Source organism: Hyperolius riggenbachi, chromosome 5 (assembly GCF_040937935.1).
Source record: "Hyperolius riggenbachi isolate aHypRig1 chromosome 5, aHypRig1.pri, whole genome shotgun sequence".
Classification (NCBI taxonomy): domain Eukaryota; kingdom Metazoa; phylum Chordata; class Amphibia; order Anura; family Hyperoliidae; genus Hyperolius; species Hyperolius riggenbachi.
Window position 1 is genome coordinate 444022154 of NC_090650.1, and position 7891 is coordinate 444030044.

The window sequence follows — 7891 nt, forward strand, 5'->3', positions numbered from 1 at the left end:
GATTCGTGGATTCGCAGGATTCGTCGTCCCACCCCTAATATTTACAAAAGTGTGGGAGGTTTTCTTTACAAGTGCATGACCTCGCAGGCTTTATATTAACAAATGGTCTAAATATTAGTAAAGTTTATCAGTGCTTAGCCCTCAGATCTCGTGAGAAGGACTTATATTAAACTGAGAAATTATTGCAGAAAATAGGCCATGTTAAGATCGGAATTCAGTCCATATGGAATTCTTGTTCCCAAACGATAAATCCATCCTGCCTCTATTTTATATAGTTCATTTTCTATATTGCCACCTCTTTTCGAAATTCTTTGTTTCATTATCCCCTTGAACTTTAAACCCTTAGGATCTTTATTGTGGAACTTTTCAAAATGTAAGCCAAGGGGGCTATCCTTAGTAGCATTCTCAATATTGCTTATGTGTTCGCCGATTCTGGCCCCTAATCTTCTCTTAGTTTTCCCCACATACATCAAGTCACAGGGACAGGTAATGCAATAAACCACTCGTTCAGAATTGCAATTTATATTGTCACGTATCTCATAGCGCTTATTGCCATTCGCATTTCTGAAATATTTCGTTCTTTCCACATATTTGCATACAGTACATCCGCCACACTGGAACATTCCAAATTTAACAGGGGCATTACTAAGCCACGTTTGTTTTGGTTTGGAATTAAATTCAGATCGTACCAATAGATTCTTTAAATTAGGGGCCCGTCTTGCCGTCATATAGGGTCGGTTCCCCACTATTCTCTCTATTCTTGGATCTAATAAAAGAACATTCCAATGTTTTTGTAGAGTTGTCTGTAACTCATACCAGTGGCTGCCATAAGTGGTTACAAACCTGATAGGACCAACATTTTTTTGCTTTCTTTTACCCCACAACACCTCTTTCCTGTTCTTATCTCTTGCTTTTTGAAATTCCTTTTCAACTAGATCTATAGGGTATCCCCTTTCTTTTAATCTTTGACTCAAATCTTCACCTTCTCATGCAAAGTCATCTTCCAGAGCACAATTCTTTCGTAACCTATGAAACTGTCCCCCTGGCACTGCTCTCTTTTGCGATATCAGGTGGTGACTTTGATAATGGAGTAATGTATTACCTGCGGTGGGCTTTCTATACGTAGAGGTGATAAACCTGTCACCCTCTTTACGGATTTTCAAATCCAAAAAGGACAGCTCATCCCTACTAAACTCATATGTAAAGCGTAAGTTCCTCCCATTATCTGTCAATTTAGTCATGAATACCTCCAATTCCTCTACACTCCCCCGCCAGACCAGGAGCACGTCATCAATAAATCTCAGCCAGAGGCCAAAATACCTCTGGAAGAGATCATGGGGGTACACATCTCTGCGCTCCCACCAGCCCAGATGTAAACAGGCATAGGCAGGAGCGCAGGATGCCCCCATCGACGTGCCCCTGGCCTGGCGGTAGTAACGTCCATCAAACATGAAACAATTTAACTCTAGCACCATTTGTAGTGCCTCAACTATGAACTGGTTATGCAATGGGGAGTCCGGGAATTGCTCACGAAGGAAGGACGCGGTTGCCGCCAGCCCTACCTCGTGTGGAATCGAGGTGTATAGCCCCTCCACATCAATACTAACCAAAATATCTTTCTCAAGTACAGGGAAGCTGTCAAGGACCACCAATACGTCACCTGTGTCTCTGACATATGAGGGTAGACCCTCAACCATGTGTTTTAATTTTCCAACAAGGAATTTACCAAGTCTTTCAAGGGGACCCTCATTGCCGGACACTATCGGTAAAAAAAAATATTGTTTAAAAAATGTCGCCATTATTCGGCCGGCGCCATTTTTAACTGTACCCCTTCCTTGTGATGAGAATAAAACACATATAAAAAGTATACAAAACGCACAAAAATGCACTTGCGATTCATATGTGCAAATGCATTAAAAATGCAAGCAAAATGCATGTGTGAAATACAAACACAGCAACGCATAGGCAGCAAAACGCAACCTTTCACTCACCGCCGACTGTTCCCAGCCTGAGAGTTGATAGAATTCCTAAACTGATGCAATTCTGAGTGAATATGAAGACAATCAATCTTCGGCTAGCATGAGAGAAGTTCACAGGATACCGACTATCCGATTATAAAACGGAACCTTTAATAAATAGATTAAAATTGATTGTGTGTTGATTGAATTTCCTCAATTATCTCCCATCTTTTGGCTTCAATATCAGTTTGGTGAGAAGATATAACTTCAGCACCGCCCATTAATAACATTCTTTACAAGAAGTTCAGGAATCCTCAACACTCTCATTATAGATCTAAATATACACATAAAAGGCAATAATTGTTGAGTCACGTTGTCCTGAATGGCTCTCCGCGCCCCGCAGGCCGTCAGGCTGTGTTGTAATAAACCTGCAGGAGAAGTATTAGGTAATTGAGTTTCTGCATTAATAACCAGTAATCACTCTGAACTCTCCAGCATGCCAGGCCCAGATCCCAGCCCTGCTTACGGCTCCCCAGCACTCATCTGCCTAATTGTCAGCTGTAAGCCCTACAATCTACAGAGGCAGATCCCAACCTTGCCACGCGGCCTCACTCAATGCCTACATCTTATTTTGGGAACACGAGTTCTATAAAAGGCTGGTATGGGAGATTAATGCGAACATGTGAGGGCTGACCTCAAAGCGTTCCTCCTGCCAGGATAGTTCAGCAGATCACACCTCAGTATAGGCTGCAGCTATAAATACGTCTCTGTGAGGGCCCAGAGGAGGTGCAGAACTTCCTCCGAGACTCCACAGGAGAAGATGACAAGATACCTCCTCTGCCTCCTGGCCTGCCTTGCCTGGGCACACATTGGTATGTGGGGGGCTGGGGATTGGGGGATATAAGTAAGCCTTGCCTGGGCACACATTGGTATGTGGGGGTGGGGCAGGGATGGGGGATAGAGGTAAGCTGGGGCAGCAGGCCGGGATTTACATCACTGGAGCCTATAGGCACAGATGTCCTGGCATAATAGACTTTGCCCTCCATGACCCTACAAATGCTGTCACTTTACCTCCCCTTGCTTGTCATAGGTAGCTACAGGTGCCCCTTAGTATTAGGTAGCTAGAGGTGCCCCTGACTAAAGGGAGATCTGGTCAGTGGAGTGCTGAGGGCAGTGTGAGTTAGGCCTGGTGCACACCAGAGCGGTTCTGGAGCGGTTTTTAAAACACTTGCAGGGGAAAACCGCTTGGCTAATGAAAGTGAATGGGCTGGTGCACACCAGAGCGGCTCGTTTTTCCCACAAACGCAAACTTGGGGGCTGCAGCATTTTTGCGGTTTGCAGAAGCATTTCTGCCTCAATGTAAAGTATAGGAAAGTGGAAAACCGCTCTGGAAAACGCTAGATCAGAGAGGTTTTCCAGGCGTTTTTGTTACAGAAGCTGCTCAGTAACAGCTTTACTGTAACAATATATGAAATCTGCTTCACAAAAACGCTACAAAAACGCTAGGCATGTTTAGAAAACCTCTCTACATGCCTAGAATCGCTCTGAAATCTGCTTCAAAAACCTCTAGCGTTTTGCGGATCTGCTAGTGGTTTTTGGTGTGCACTGGACCTAACCTCTCATTTATGCTCTGCTGAGGACTCTGCATAGGGAATGAGGGAGCCGTCCCTCCATCATCAGGCGCTTGTAGGCACGTGCCTACAGTGCCTTATGGTAAATCCGGCCCTGCTGGGCAGACATGGATATGGGGGTAGAGAGCTAAGCCTTGTCTGGGTAATAATAGGGATGGGGGTAGAGTTAAGCCTCCTACACATGGCATGCTGGATAACCTCTGGGTGAGATCATTTTGGGCCATTTTGGTTGAGAATCTATTGTGTACGGCTGCCTCACAATTCCTTTTAGCACAGATCATTTGGGGCCCTTTCACACTTATGTTAACCTTTTGATCCACCTAACTCTTTCTTCCAGTAATTTTTTTTCTTATCTAAAAATAAGTTTTCAGCACCTGGCAATTGAAAAACAACTAAAAAAAAAGTAGGTAAAAAGTAATATTGAAATTATTTTGAGTAATTTCTTGGTTGGTGGGAGTTTTAGAGGTATTTTGTTAGTGGGTTTCCCTAAGTCCTTAAAGTGAATGGGAAACGCATTTTAAAAAAAATGAAGCAAATACTTACCTAAGGAGAGGGAAGGCTGTGGGTCGTATAGAGCCTTCCGTCTCCTCTCTCGGTGCCCTCTATCCTGTGCTGCCCCCCTCCCCCCCCGTTTCAATCTACCACCGAAAGGGTATTTGGAAGTCTCCGGGAGCCGTGTCCTCCCGAAGACGTGCAGCTCCATACTGCACAGACGTGAGCGTGCAAGAGAGCGTGCTTGTGCAGGTGCAGTACAGGGCCGCCCTTCTTCAGGAGCACTCGGGCTCCCTGAAGACTTCTGAAGCCTCCTTCGGCCGGGTAAAGCGGTATTTCACTAATTTAGTCAAATACTGCTACCAGGCGAGGCAGCACTGGAACGAGGGACCAGGAGAGGAGCCGAAAGGCTCTGTAGGACCCAGAGCCTTCCTTCTCCTTGGGTAAGTATCTGTCTCATTTTTTTTAAATGCGGTTCCCATTCACTTTAAAGGATACCAGAGCCTAAATGAATATGAGAATCAGGGGAGCAGACATGAATGGTGAGCTGTCCTGATGCTCACCGTTCCCCTCCTGTTCTCCATTCTGCCCCCTCCGGTACCTGTATTTGCCTTTGTCCCGTTCTTCCAGTCGGCTTGGTTGGGACTCCGTACTACAGCACGCAACTGTGACCGGGAAAGATCTGCGCATAAGCACGACGTCATGATGACGCCACGTGCAGAGCGCTCCCTGCCACGGTTGCATACTTTAGAATGTGTGCAGCTGGGCCACAGCTGCAAAGCTGCAGAGTAGAGCCGGGCTGACATAGCCTGCCAAGGCTACAGCCTCAGGGCGCTGGTCAGTGATGTAATTGATGGGTGCAGCCGCAGGATCGGATTCTTCCTTTGCTGCAGCAGTGAGGATCATTCGGTACTTACTCTCTGAGTAATTAGTTGCCATGGCAACAATAATGCCAGCAGCGCCCCTGCTCTCTCCAGCCACCGCTGGGCATGTTGTAAATTTGAAAGCCGCATGCAGGCCTGTCCCATATTGATTTATGCTCTTCCTGGCTGCCCGGCCCTCAGCCAACTTTTTCTGGGATCTCTGCTGCCCACCTGCTACACTGAGCTAACCTCTCCCTGTTCCCTTCTGTCTGCGTCAGCCTCCTATGAAGCGCACCCATATGCCCTGGCTGTAATAGCCGCACTTTCATCACAGTGATGACAGGCACAGCTGTGGCATCATGTTGCTAGGCAACAGCAGGAAGCCAGCGTCTGCTCTAAAGGCCCAAACACACTGGCTACAACTGTCGCTGGAAACACATGGCACGCGCATGTTGCAGCGACAGTTGTCCCGTGTGTATGAGGCTAGGCAACAGCAGGAAACCAGCGTCTGCTCTAAAGGCCCAAACACACTGGCTACAACTGTCGCTGGAAACACATGGCACGCGCATGTTGCAGCGACAGTTGTCCCGTGTGTATGAGGCTAGGCAACAGCAGGAAACCAGCGTCTGCTCTAAAGGCCCATACACACAGGCTACAACTGTCGCTGGAAACACATGGCGCACGCACGTTGCAGCGACAGTTGCCCCATGTGTATGAGGCCTGGTAGCCTCTGTAGAAGCGCTGTATAGCGTGAAACGGCCGTCAGGCATCCAGTGCCCAGCACCCACTACCACCCACGCCTCTTCTCACAGGGTATGTGCTCCACCAATTGCAACTTTATTTGATATTGTATATCTGCACATCTGCACTCTATGATGTTGTAGCAATAAATTGAACACCTGCAGCAGTGCCAGCTTTTCCATTTCTTTTACTCTGTTATCAAAACTTTAAGCTTGAGCACGCTAAAGAGGTTTCTAAGAAGAGGTGCATTTGAAGTCCTTCTACATCTATTGCAAGTCTCTGGTGTTGAGTTGTATGTTTGCCGCTGTAGTGCCAACCTTCTACTTCCTTCGGCTTGGACTTTTGTAACCTTGACACACCATCACTCAATGACCAAGTTTGTGAGCTTTCAGGTTCCTGGCATCAAAATTGTGTGAATGGAAGCAGTTTATTAAAGAAATCTGGCTGTTTGTGGATCCACCCATTTAGTGAATTTGAACCCCAGTCACCCAATGACCGACTGTAGCAAGTTTGAAGCCTCTGCCATTAACAGTGTAAGTATGGCAGCAGTTTAACCACTTAAGCCTAACTGGAAGAAAATTCTCATCCAGTTAGACTGTACGCACTCCCGCGGGCCGCGCACGCTCCCGCCGGCCGTTAGCCCAACGATCAATGAAAGGGATTATAGATCCCTTTCATTGATCGAACCCCTTACAGAAAAGCCGACAGCGTCTCTTCAGACGCTGCGACTTTTCTGAGTTTAAAAAGTTCCCCGTCTTCATTCTTCTTCTTCCTGGGAGCGAGATCTATCGCTCCCAGGACTTTGTGACTGTGGCCATCTTGTGGCCAAATAGTAAAACTACACGCAAAACCACTTTATATTAAAGAGAACCCGAGGTGTGTTTAAAGAATGTTATCTGCATACAGAGGCTGGATCTGCCTATACAGCCCAGCCTCTGTTGCTATCCCAAACCCCACTAAGGTCCCCCTGCACTCTGCAATCCCTCATAAATCACAGCCGTGCTATGAGGCTCTGTTTACATCTGTAGTGTCAGTCTCAGCTGCTCCCCCGCCTCCTGCATAGCTCCGGTCCCTGCCCCCGTCCCTTCCCTCCAATCAGCAGGAAGGGAAGGGATGCAGGCGGGGACTGGAGTTCTGCAGGAGGCGGGGAGAGCAGCAGACTGACACTATAGAGATAAACAGCCAGCTCTGACAAGCTGTTTGTCAGCAGCATGGCTGTGATTTATGAGGGATTGCAGAGTGCAGGGGGACCTTAGGGGGGTTTGGGATAGCAACAGAGGCTGGGCTGTATAGGCAGATCCAGCCTCTGTATGCAGATAATATTCTTCAAACCCACCTCGGGTTCTCTTTAAACAAATACATTTTTTAACATTTCCACTTTATATTAAACAAATACATTTTTTAACATTTAAAATCAGCTGTTTACCTCCCACATCAAAAAATACCCAAATAAAATGTTTAATTAAAAAAATAAATACATAAAAAATTGCAATAATTAAAAAAAAAAAAAAAACATAAATAGTTACCTTAGGGTCTGAACTTTTTAATTATGCATTTCAAAGGAGTATATCAATATAATTAAATTATGAGCTTTTGAATAGTGATGGACGCAAATTGAAAAAATGCACCTTTATTTCCAAATAAAATATCGTCGCCATACATTGTGATAGGGACATAATTTAAATGGTGTAATAAGTGGGACAAATTGGCAAATAATTATGGTAGCTTGAATTAATTTCAAACTATAATGGCCAAAAGCTGAGAAATAATAATAATATTCCTGTTAAAATGGATTTAGAATGGATTTAGAATACATTAATTCTCAGCAAAATGTATCAACCACAGAAAGCCAAATTGGTGACGGAAAAAACAAGATGTAGATCAATTCATTGTGATGAGTAGTGATAAAGTTATTGGCAAATGAATGGGAGGTGAAAGTTGCTCAGATGCAAAAAAATCTTAACCCTGTGGCCTTAAGTGGATAAATATTCCCCTTAAAAATTAATAGGTGAATTTTAATTGGCTGTTGTAGGCTCCACTCACATTTCTAAACATTAATCTCAGTCTCCCAGTGACCAACTGTGTCAAGTTTGAGAACCCTGCCATTAACAGTGTAAGAGTGGTTGCAGTTTATATTTTCCCATGTAAATAGTTAGTTGTTTTTGGCTTCGTCCACTGTTTCTAACCTTGACTTGTTTATGAGTTT